This window comes from Elgaria multicarinata, chromosome 7, assembly GCF_023053635.1.
Source record: "Elgaria multicarinata webbii isolate HBS135686 ecotype San Diego chromosome 7, rElgMul1.1.pri, whole genome shotgun sequence".
NCBI classification, from domain to species: Eukaryota; Metazoa; Chordata; class Lepidosauria; order Squamata; family Anguidae; genus Elgaria; species Elgaria multicarinata.
Window position 1 is genome coordinate 35,792,042 of NC_086177.1, and position 12,430 is coordinate 35,804,471.

At 42.5% G+C, this 12,430-nt stretch overlaps 1 long non-coding RNA gene across 1 annotated transcript; it reads right to left on the reverse strand.

The window, feature by feature from the left end:
- Nucleotides 1-2,208: 2,208 nt before the first annotated feature.
- On the reverse strand, nucleotides 2,209-12,224 carry LOC134401065 (uncharacterized). The gene is made up of 4 exons (XR_010025636.1): nucleotides 12,139-12,224; nucleotides 7,064-7,211; nucleotides 4,414-4,562; nucleotides 2,209-2,407 (listed from the first exon to the last, which is right to left on the reverse strand). It is a non-coding gene; the product is annotated as an uncharacterized LOC134401065 (long non-coding RNA).
- Nucleotides 12,225-12,430: the final 206 nt, after the last annotated feature.

Genomic DNA, 12,430 nt, shown 5'->3' on the forward strand with positions numbered 1-12,430 from the left:
GTAGAGAAACTTGTGACAATTATACACAAGCTTTTTTAAAAAAATGAAATTTAAAAAAGCCAGCCATCTGGCCAGCCAGTAGCAAACCCTGTTAACAACAACAGCAGCTTGCAATGAGTGAAGATACAGTCAGAAAAGATATTTGAGGGAAGGGGAGACTGTATCACACAAAGCATAGCAAAAGCTTCAAAGTACAGCAAAACCTACAAAAGTAGGAGTGAGTGAAGTTAATTTCAGATACATTGAATCTCTCACTTGTTCTTTATTTCTGTGATTTTAACATTAAGATGCTATGTAGAACAAATTTGTCTTAAATGTGTGCTGTAAAATCAGACATGTGACCAAGGCTATGTTCGGGTGGGCATGCCCCCTTGGTGTTGGACACGCCCCCTTGGGGGCCGACCATGTTGTCCTCCTTTTTGGTTTCCAAAATATGGTGACCCTAATTTCTGTAATGCTGTTAAGTGGAAAAATTGATAATGGGGTAAAAAAAAATCTACTTCCTGTTTTCTGTTTTCTCCCTGAACTTTCAATAATTTACACAATCCTGCTGAACTAATAGCATCATGTTCTCATTTGTCCCCGAAAGAAACCAATTACTTTACCAAATTAAAACACCATCAAATGTTCATTTTTGTGAACATTTGAAAAAACAATAGCATTTAATTAGATTAAAACTCCTGTAACTGATTATGTTTTAAAGCAGTTTTGCTGGTCAAAATACTACTTCTATTGTGTTATAAGTTAAATCTGACTCCACCACACTAAAATCTTCCAAACTGTTTACATTATCATCCATTTCTTCCTTCTCCATCCAACTTCCAGTCCTCAAATTATTTAAAGACTGTAATGGTGAATCTTTTTTAACTACAGAAGTTGGCCAGTCTATCTCATTCCCTGTAGCTCTGGTTTCATGGGAGATTATTGGTGAAGATTTGTCAATCAGCAATTCTTTCTCCACTTGCTCTTCTCTTGTCTGAAAAGAGATGACTCTTTAGATAGAGTAGGCATAACACATTTTTGGAGACGCGCATACACATACAATAGACCCATGTAGAAATTATTAACATGGGTATAATCAACATGTAGAGAGATTGCTGTGGTAGGTCCCATCCTGACCTCCACATACTGATTGTTCCTTTTTGGATACAGTTTACATGCATACAAGTTGCAAGTGCTAGTCCCTGTATATACAATCTTGCACCCTGCCTTTTTCAGGGTACAGATTGCACAGAGAGTACCTGTGTGCGTACAGTTTGTATGTGCAAATGCTCAATGCACAGATGAACAGTCAATTTGTGAAAGGCCTACCACCATCATCCTGATTCTGGGCCTTGCTAGACCTGCCGGGATAAGCCAGCAGGGAGGCGAGGCGACGGCGCGCTAACATTAGCGCGCCGCCCCGCCTCCTAGACGGCCGACATGCAGGGACTGCGGAAGCCCTGCAGCGTCGGCCATTTTTTGTTGTTGTTAAAGGGGCCACGTGCGCCCCGAAGACTCCGGAGAAGGTAAGCCATGTGCTCCATCTCCCTCCGTGTCACCCATGCTCCATCTCCTTCCGTGTCGCCCGTGCTCCATCTCCCTCCCAGGATCCCCCCGGCCCGTGCTCCATCTCCCTCCGTGTCACCCATGCTCCATCTCCCTCCGTGTCGCCCGTGCTCCATCTCCCTCCCAGGATCTCCCCGGCCCAATGGGCACAGCGCTCAGCGGCCGCAAAAAGCCACGGCCCTTGCTAGACGTTCTGCAGTCCCAGCCTCAGGCCAGGGCTGCAGAAAAGGCGCGCCATAAGTGACTTCGCTTATGGCGCGTTAGAGGAGGCTTCAGTGCGGCCTGGGCCCGGATTCCCCTATGCGTCATGTGGACGCACAGCAGGGAAACCGGGTCTCAAAGCGCGCTAAGGCCTCGTCTAGCAACGCCCTCTGTCTCCCCTCCATGCATGGATTGCATCCACATTAAGAACATCTGAACAGGACTATTGTTAAAATCGATCTTGATCATTCTATCACAGTTAAATGGGTCTATTAGTGCAATGAATGTTGAACTTAGTTTATAGGAAGAAATATATATATATCAGTATTTTCAAGTATTTTGCTATGGAATTTCTTGCAAATCACTTGTTTAGAAATATCTTCTGCGCAGCAATGAGAAGAACAAGGATGAGTAAAAAAGGGAATAGAAACTTCCCTAATTCAAAGATATGTTGCTGTGATAATACATACATTTTTGATTATTAAGTATTTAGACACTATAGGAAAGTGGGTCAGATTAGTGGCTTTCTTCTATTTTCAAGAAAAGTGGTCTTGTTTTCAGTGCTCTCTATTGTTAAATTATGTTCTTTCTTCTTTTTGTTTTCAAGCTTTTCCAGTTTGGCTGGTGGTTTCTGTAGTGGCCCTCCTAAATGTACCAACTGTAGAAATAGATATATACAATTTTATATATATATATATATATCTGTCTGCAAAGGAAGACAGTATTTTAAAGATGAATGGCCTATTCTACTTTGTATTCTTATGTGAAGGATTTAAATTACAAGCTTTGAAAATGACAACCTATTAAGAAGAAGGGAATGAACTACACCGTGATATTTCAACTGCAGTTCTACACAAACTTAACTATAGCCACTAAACATATTGGAACTTACATACATAAATTTACATACATCAAAAATCGATTGCATTCTAATGAACACGGACACATCTATGCGAAAATCTCTATATGATGAAGTGGAACGGATGTACTGATTGATATTTCACAAGTCATTTGTTCCTTCCTGTTCACTAGAGGATTAAACTTAATTGTTTCATTGAGTATATGAGATAATAGTTACATGTTGGCGTTCCAATGAGATCTAGCTCCCTGAAAAATTCGTAACATATACAGAGCATGGCATGAGAAACGCTACGATTGCCATGCTAAATAAAAGGTCACCTTTCATTTGTTGTGGTATAGCAAAACGGTAGTGACATTCTGGGAAATGGTTGTAAAACCTTATAATGACTCTTTTCAGCAAGGCAAAGCTCTTGGGCCAATCCAATGTTGTATCTTTTACATTTTGTCAAGAACTTGCTTATGTGCAGCACAAGTTACATTTGCAGTGCAACAACAAGACCTACAAAAACTACATGGTTAAATAAAATGGGATCTAATTAAATTAGATATATTAAATCAGATCAGATAATAGGTATCAGAAAGTTGGTATATACTAGAAACCGGTGGAATAATATATTTCAGGTGCTCTTAATGGTAAGGAGTTCTATTTGAATTTGGTCTAATCTGTGTTTGTTATTTTTAAATTTAAACTGTAATTTCAGAATTTATTAATTTATTACATTTCTATACCCTCCAATAGCTGAAGGCCACTGAGTGGTTGACAAAAATTAAATATGGTGTGTTTTGTGTGTATATTTATAGAGCATATCTTTGAATATTTTTATTGTAATTGGATCATTTTGAATTTTCATATATTTTTTAATGAATATATTAAGACTTATGAATAGGACTAGCCTGTTACTTTGGTGAGTTTAGATTACTTTCATACATGGAGCTATCAGAGATTAGGTCATATTTTTTGCTAGCCTATTACCAATGGTTGCATCGGGATAACACAAGCCTAGCCTGGGCTCACACACTCTCCCTTGCTCTCGCCTTCTCTTCTTATGGCTGTGAGAAGGTCAGAAGCTTTCAGTTCCATTTTTTATTGTTGTGTCATCTGAGCCTGACCACTGTGGTTAATCTTAACAATGGTTTGTTTCAAACAAACCAGGCTCAAATCATAGTTTAAGAAATGGGCTTGTTTCAATAAACCATAGTTTAAGATCAACCGTAGTAAAGGCAAATGTTTCCAATATCCTCCAATTGTGAAAGTTGCCCTGACCTGATTTTTGGGGATCCTCACTGCCCCCTCAGCCCCTGCACCACAGCCTATTTAGCAGGGTCTCCCCCCACAAATATCGGGGGATCCTCTGGGGGTGGGCTGGGAGAAGTGCCAGGGGAAGTGCCAGAGCAGAAACACACATGGGGCTTCCACCAACCCCACTTGTGTTTCTCTAGAGCCAATACAGTTACACATACTTATACTTAGTTTGAGTTTGGGAAGGGTGCTGAGGGATTGTGCCGAAGACTTCATAGAAAAGGTGGGTTTTGAAGATGGGTTGGAAAAAAGAGAGATGCGATATCATGAAAGTGATCTGGGACAGACTTACAGACTAAAGGCCAGCAATGAAGAAACCATAAAGCAGATTGAGAGAGGCAAGAGACCTTTAGAAATAAATTGAAGGAAATAAATAAAATTAATTCCCTGTCCCACAAGTAAGAGCCATTGTAAGAGTACCCCATAGCTGACAGCAAAAAACAAAAAACAAACATCAATTCAAAGCTGAAAGTATATTGCAGTTAATTCTGAAGGTTACTTACCATGGTGTCATCTGCTATTCTATTTTTAGAAGTTGCACCAGGGGTCTTGATTATTCCTTGCATCCGAAGCTCCTCCAAAATGTCAGATGATGTCTGTCTTTCGCTTTCTGTTAAGCTTACTGGTTTCATGGGAAGTCCAGCTCTGACGTCTTCACAAAGGGAAAGTTTTAAATGATATATATTATTTCTTAGTAAGGAAAAATCAGGTTGAGTTCACTGCTATTTTTAAATCCTCTGAGGCAATTCATGTAAGGTGTCAAATGCAAAGAGGGGGGAATTGTTGAGAGAAGGGGAAAGGGTTGTGTGCTATATCCTAAATCTATGCGAAAGCCAAACACAGGTTCTCTGTTTACAGATGATTTTTATACTATGATGGTTGAGCAAAACCCATCAAGAAATTATCCAGCAAAATACCCTTGAAATTAATATAAGCTCTTGTGAATTTCCAGTAATTTTTTTAATTTACCATTTTCATCAAAGATTTCAAAATATGATTATGTGCATAACCATTATCCTAAATTCCAACCATTAACCAATATTCTGTAGATACCATTAAATCAAAAATCCCCTTCCTTTCTTGAGCATTCTAATAGGGATCTGTTTTTCCATTGCCACAGTTTTCCAGACTTCTTTCCAAAACTTTCTATGATCTGGAACAGTGTTTAAAATTATACCTAGCATAATATTTTTTATAGCTACATATATATTAGAATTGACATCTTGATTTTATGTAGACTCATACTTACATACTTCTACATTTATAAACTGGAATTTCGTTATTACTTCAGTAACTATATTATAATTAAGAATGAGAGAACCATGTTCATTTGTCAAATGTTTTTTGGTTCATTTAACAGGAAAAGTGCAAATGTCTATGTGCATTTTTTAAAGTGTGCACTTTCCCCCAATGACTAAAGTATGAAAGTGCATATCTTTGGAAAAATGCATACTTCAAAATGCACATTGTTCAAAAAATACAGATTTTCCAAACATGACCACAAGTTTGGGAATGTGCAAATATTTTTCAATTATTATTATTATTATTGCTCCTATTTGCATTTGGAGTTGTGAACAGGGCAAGTCCAGATGATTCTCATACATTCCTAATTATAATATTTAAAATCTTTAGAGCAACTCAATCATTATTTATTTATTTATTGCATTTTTATACCGCCCAATAACTGTAAATCCTTAGTATCCATCACACCATTTTCAAGCAGCCAAAAACATTTGTCCTGTATATTCTATTTAATTTTGGTAGAGTGGTATACAATCTATAGATCATTATACTATGTATGGCTTATCTTAAACTGGGTTTCCTTTAAATGTAGATATAAGGACAATCCTAAAAAATCAATGGATGAACAGATCTGTTTCAAATTTGGTGTGGCTAAAGCGCTACCTAAATCCTATCATGGTACAAAGTTTCATCTCTTTATCTTTAAAAATGACGATTTTAAAAATAATAATTTTAAAACCTCAATTTTTAAAAAATTCCTAAAAAATCAAAGGATGAACAGATCTTATTCAAATTTGGTATGACTAAAGCCCTTCCTAAGAGCTACCATTGTGCCAAATTTCATGTCTTTATCTTAAAAAATGACGGAGTTATAAGCATTTGTGTTAATTCCCATTAGAGCTGCTCTTTGGAAAAAAATCCGGATTTCCCCTCCCCCCTCCCGGACTTGCCATCAAAAACCCGGGCAAATTCGGTTATATGGTCACCCTACCATATAACAATTATGGTATTATCCGACAATTTATCTTCTATAACTATAATCGGTCTCCATTTCCCTGGTGTAAAAGCATACCCTAAGCCACAGCTGGCTCCCATTCTGGTCAGGGTGGTTTGTGCAGCAAAACATCCCAAAGATTTATGCCATGACACAAACCCTCATTTAAGAAGGAAAGCATTCAGCATGCTGCGTATTTCAAGTTATGGATATTCAAGTTTAGCTTCCTTTACAAAACACCTTCAAGAATCTTCCACATAACTCAGAAGCTGCATGGTTTCAAAGAATCTGTATCAAAAGCTGCAAACCTCAACAGGGAAGCTACTAGGTCAACAGTGTAAAGACCTTTCATAGTGAGCCACAAACCACTTTAGCAGCTGAACTTGCAATGGCGTATTGAAAGAAGGATTTGAAATCTTGGTGTGCAATCTAAAACAAAGACTTTTGTGGCCAATGGATTTCATTCACTTTCCCATGTGCATATAATCTACCAGTATTGGGCTGGGTCCACATCACTACTCCTTGAGTTGTTTATGTTTGCTTCTTCTCATTATTCCTGTGCATTCCAGTGCATATCTTTTCTGTGCTTTGCAGTTCATGCATGCAACAGCTCAGCACAAGAAAAGTGACAGCTAGGCACTCTAACCATTTCAAGTGGTCAGGTGGGGTGGTTAGCCACACGTAGATCTACCGAAGAGTGTGTCTCCCCACCATCCCTTTTCAAGTGCTCATTAATGGACATCCATGATTCTTGCACATTTGGACTGTAAGTGTGCAAAGAACATGAAAAAACAGAGATAAATGACAAGAAGAAAAGGAGACAATCTCTGAGACAGCTAGAGAAACATTTTCTTTCTCTTCCTGCTACCAAACACAAAAAACTGCTTTTGTAACACAAGACTTGTTATAATCCACACCTATATTTTGTTCATTATTTTCTTCTTTAGCAGATGGTAACTGTTCTGTACAGTCTTCTGGCAATCTTCCTTCATGGGCATCATCTTCAATTCCTGACCCACGTTCAGAAATAACGCCACGTGTTCCAAGAGATGCTTCTTTTTTCGCCTACAAAATAAATTAAATGACACTAGCATTTATGTGTACACAATTTCTACCATATATATTTTGTTAAAAAAAATTGCAGTTTGTTGACGTTCTTTGCTCAATTGTGCAAGTCTGTTCTATTCTCCTGAAGTCTGCCACAGAGGGAGGGAAAGGCAGTCAAGGATGTTGTAAACCGATTGCTTCATGGAGACCCCTAGTTCTGTCATCCTTGGCATCTGGTCACCCTTGGTTTGTTTACATTGTATCACAAATTTGCGTAATATTGAACAGCAGTGCTTTGTATCTGCCCATATATTACTGTTAAGCAGACTCAGGGTTAGCACAGCAGTGAATTCTCCAGTACCAAAAAGCTAACCCAGGTCCTGTTAATACGATTTCATTTCCTTGCCTGTCAGCATAGTTTTTCCTTGCATTAGCTACCATTCTAAACTTACTATTGTTGTGCTGTTACTTTAAAAAAAAATCTTGCAGAGGATTGTACAAATATGCAAAATAAAGTGTGTTATTTATGGTGGGGATCAGAAAAGACAGCAGGGGAAAAGATGAGGGAGGACACAAGGAGGGACCACCATGTCCAATACATGGTGATAACCATGATCAAGATTACAGCTTAATTTGGTATTTCTCCAGAATCAATTTTGCTAAGTTAACTAAGAACGTTTTCCTCTCTTCACAGTGGTGCCAGGCAACTACCTTTGAGTTCTATACATTTTTGGCATAGGTGCTGCAAATCAGTCGTACTGGTTAAATCCACTTCAACCCAGTATCCCCCAGTATTGACAACAACCTGAACACTCAAAGGCCCACTGTGAACAATTTGCGGGACACTTTTCAGATAAAATCGCTCGTATTCATGCCGACTTGGATGTCATTGTTTTGCCAGAGTCCAATATGGACAGGGCTGGTGCACCATCTTGTCATGTTATGGATACCTTTCAGCTTGTGCAACCTGAAGATGTGGACAAACTGTTTGGAGGACTGAGGCCTACTACTTGCCCTTTAGATCCTTGTCCATCCTGGCTTTTGAAATCTGGGATTGTTTAGCTTGGAAAAAAGGAGGCTAAGGGGAGACATGATAGTGGTGTACAAAATTATGCATGGTATGGAGAATGTGGATAGGGAGACATTTTTCTTCCTCTCTCAAAATACTAGAACCCGGGGTCATCCCATGAAACTGATTGGTGGGAGATCCAGGACAAATAAAAGGAAGTACTTCTTTACACAATGCATATTTAAATTATGGAACTCAGTACCACAAGATGTAGTGATGGCCACCAATCTGGATGGCTTCAAAAGGGGGTTGGATAAATTCCTGGAGGCAAAGGCTATCAATGTCTACTAGCCCTGACAGTTGTGTGCTATCTCCAGTATTCGAGGCAGTAAGTCTGTGTGCACCAGTTGCTGGGGAACATGGGTGGGAGGGTGCTGTTGCACCATGTCCTGCCTTGTTGGTCCCTGGCCAATGGCTGGTTGGCCACTGTGTGAACAGAGTGCTGGACTAGATGGACCCTTGGTCTGATCCAACATGGCACTTTTTATGTTCTTATGCCAGATGTAGGATTATAGTAGGATCTTGACTCATTCAGTTAAAGGACATTGGACCCCTTAGTGAGATGATAAAGGATCTTTCCTCCAGTCTTTAACAGCAAAGGAAAAGCAAAACTATTTCCACAGTTGGGGCCATAGTGAGACTGGTCTTACCTGTTCAGTATTAGTGTATTCAATGCTCAGGCCCGGTGCTGCCATAGAGGCAACTCAGGCGGCCGCCTAGAGCGCCAAGCAAACGGCGCCGAACAGCGTACCCAGAAGCTGCTCTCCTAGAGCGGCTTCCGGGTGTGCTGTTCCAAAGCCGCCACCCCAGCCTCCGCCCAACCCCAGCGTCCTGGCTCCTTCGAAGCAAGGATGCTGGGGTTGGAGGCAGAGGCTTCAGTACTAGGCACGCCGCTTCATTTTTTTCTTTTTTTAACCAGCTGACTGCAGCCGGGCGGGGGGCGGCCTCGGCGGCCCCTCAGCAGTGGCGGTGGCGGCGGCGGCTCCTCCCATCCCGGAGGCGGCGGCGGCTGTGAGGGGGTCGGTGGGCCGGCCTGCAGCATTGTTGTCCCCACCCTGCGCCGCCGCCACAGCGCCTTGCCCCGGCCCGGCTCAGCTCTCACCCACGACGTGCTCCGGCTCCGCGACCCAGGCGCGCCGCTTCAAAGCCTCTGCCCCGCCCCCAACCCCAGCATCCTGGCTTCAAACCCGGGAGTGGGCGGGCAAGTGGGCGGGGGGAGCAGTGAGTGAGCGAGCGAGCGGTTGGGCAGGTGAGTGAGGGGGGGTAAGTGAGCGAGCAAGCGAGCGGGGGTGGTGGCTTTAGAACGCGCCTGCCTGGGGCGCAATATAGTCTGGCGCCGGCCCTGTCAATGCTATGGCTAACTACATATGTGCAATGAACCAGTTCATTCTAACAAAAGGGCTATAACAGCCTGGAATCTCCGGTCTTCTCTGCATTCAGGAAAAATCCCGCAGCTTTACTGGAGCTTCATCTTCCAGAGTCTTTGTGGAACTGTTAAAGATACAGGTACAATACACGTGCTTCCTCCCCACCCTTGTTTTTCCTGGTTCCTTTGTGGGTGTATTGCATAATGTTCCATATGTTTCATTTATACAGCCAGTATAATGGTGCTGCAAGATTTCTAAAATAAGGCACGATCCTTAAATTACACCACCTCTTTGATAGCGTTTTTGTTGTTGTTACTGTATTTTTGACAATTTTTAAAATGGTGGAATAAACTTAAAAAACAATGAGACAGGCACTGGAGGTTGATGATGTCATGAAAAAGACCTGCAAATGTTTGTGAGTGAACAATCACAAGCGTACAATAAATGCCTCGAGTAAAAATACCCTCCTTTGGGCATGTGCAATCCATTACTGTTGGAGCAGGGTGACCATATGAAAAAGAGGACAGGGCTCCTGTATCTTTAACAGTTGCATAGAAAAGGGAATTTCAACAGGTGTCATTTGCGTGCATACAGCACATGGTGAAATTCCCTCTTCATCACAACAGTTAAAGCTGCAGGAGCTATGCTAGAGTGACCAGGTGCAAAAGAGGGCAGGGTTCCATGCATATAAATAACACCTGCTGAAATTCCCTTTTCTATTCAACTGTTAAAGATACAGGAGCCCTGTCCTTTTCATATGGTCACCCTAAGTTAGGGGAAAGGACAGAATGAAACTAGAAGCAATACTTGTCTGACTTTGGACACAGACTGGATGATAGAGAGATTTGAGTTTTTGTCCGCACAAGTGCATGTTGTTGCTTTGGCAAATTTGATGCAAGAGGGGGGTTTGCTGTCTGCTGTAGATATCTTTTGGTTTCCACTAATGTCTGCTACAGGAATGAACAACCTTTTGGGGTTCCCGTCTTTGGAACTCACCAGGAGCAGCCCCCTCTGCTGAAAATGCTGCTGCTGACGCCAACATTCCCACTTCCGGGAGCATGATTCTGCACACTTCGTTTTCTTGTAAAATTACCACTTTCTTTCGGTGTAGTGGCAGCAGTTTGCAAAAACAGCCATCGGATCCGCATTCGGCCTGTGGGCCAGGTGGTGCCCGCCTGTGCCCTACTGGTATGTGTGTAAATAAGGCATACATGACAAAGACACACCTACTTCCCCCCCCCCCCCGATATGCACCCGTGATTTTGACCTCCGTTTCATTAGCGCAGCAGGTGCTGGTCACTTTTCATGTGCATGCATTATTGCACTATTTCATCTCATTACTTTTTCACTCTCCCACTCCACTCCACCCTGCCCCACCCTGCCCTTTCTCCTTCCCCCTCCAGTTCATTGGGCCATTGCCCCTCCCCTCTGCCTCACTTGGGAAACACATCAAAAGGAAATCAAAGCAGGACATAAACCTCTACTAGGAATTGCCTCCCTCTCTCTCTCTCCCCACAAGCCCCCTGTCAAATGAATCAGGGGCTCATCTTGACGGCGCATGGTGTCACGAGCCCCCAAACACCTGCATTTGCACTCCTTTGCAAAGGAGCAAGGGCGGGGGGTTGCATGTGAGGAGGAGCCCCGTGCATGTTTGTTTTTCTCCTTTTCTTTGGAGGAGGCACTGCATGGGCACGGGCACCAGTGCCTCCTTGCATCTTGTGCCTCCTCGCATCTCCGCAAATGCATTTGTTCAGAGCAGTCTCTTCTCTCCCCACCACCCCAAGCATAGGAGATCAGTGCTTGTCTTTTATTGCCAGAAGATTGAGCCTGGTTAGACAAAATCATTGATTCATTTCCTTTACTATGTTTAGCCTAATAGTTTTGGCTGAAAGAAATCAGAAGCATTTTAGAGCCATCTGCCAGGGGTGGGTAGAGGGGGATAAAAGGGCGGGGGGAGGAACATAACACACTCGGTTGCTCCTGCCCCTCTGGCTAGGAAGAGCCACCTTGCTTTCTAGGGCCAAAGGATGCTTGGAGCTGGAAATACTTTCGTTCCCATCCCAACCCATAAATCCATCCAGCCTTCCAGGTCCAATTGGGCAGCAGGGTTCCATTCGCATGCTGGAGAACAGCCCCGCCCTCCTCTTTCATCACCAAGACCTCCCTTCAAAGCTCACGCCCCCAACAAAGGACATTGTGTGTGGACGGAATGACACAGGGCGGGTTGACGCTTTAATCTCGCATGGAGGAAATAAACCAGACTTTCCCCACTCCAAAATAAGATGGAAAACAAGGCAGAAGAGGCGAGATGAGTGTAGGACAGCGACGACGTCATGTGAGTACTGCGTTGCAAAACGACAAACCAGACATGACAAGAGTGCGATTAAATGCTGGTGTGATCACTGTCATTTTCCAGTGATCTCTCCTCTAAAAGAAATGAAACCCTGTCATGCTGACTTTAGAACTTCTCCCTGTTGGCAGAAGTGGAGAATGCTTATCAAGGTATTACCTGCTTGTTGGCTTCTGTGCTGTGATGTGGACCCTTGGATGATGGCTCCTCAACAATTGCCCTGCTGGAAGTGCTGCATCCCATGGTGTGACAAGTGCCTGTTTGGAAGCAGAATAGGCGGTTCTGCCTCCTGTTTTGTACAGAAACTACGTGGCCACTTCACCATCACTATGGACTTAAGCTGTTGCCAAGGCCTGTTGCTACAATAAATCACACCCAGAAAATAGCCTTTGTCTGGTGCCGAGCACACGGCAGTACTCGCGTCTTAGCCCAGGTGACCCTGCCTATGCTT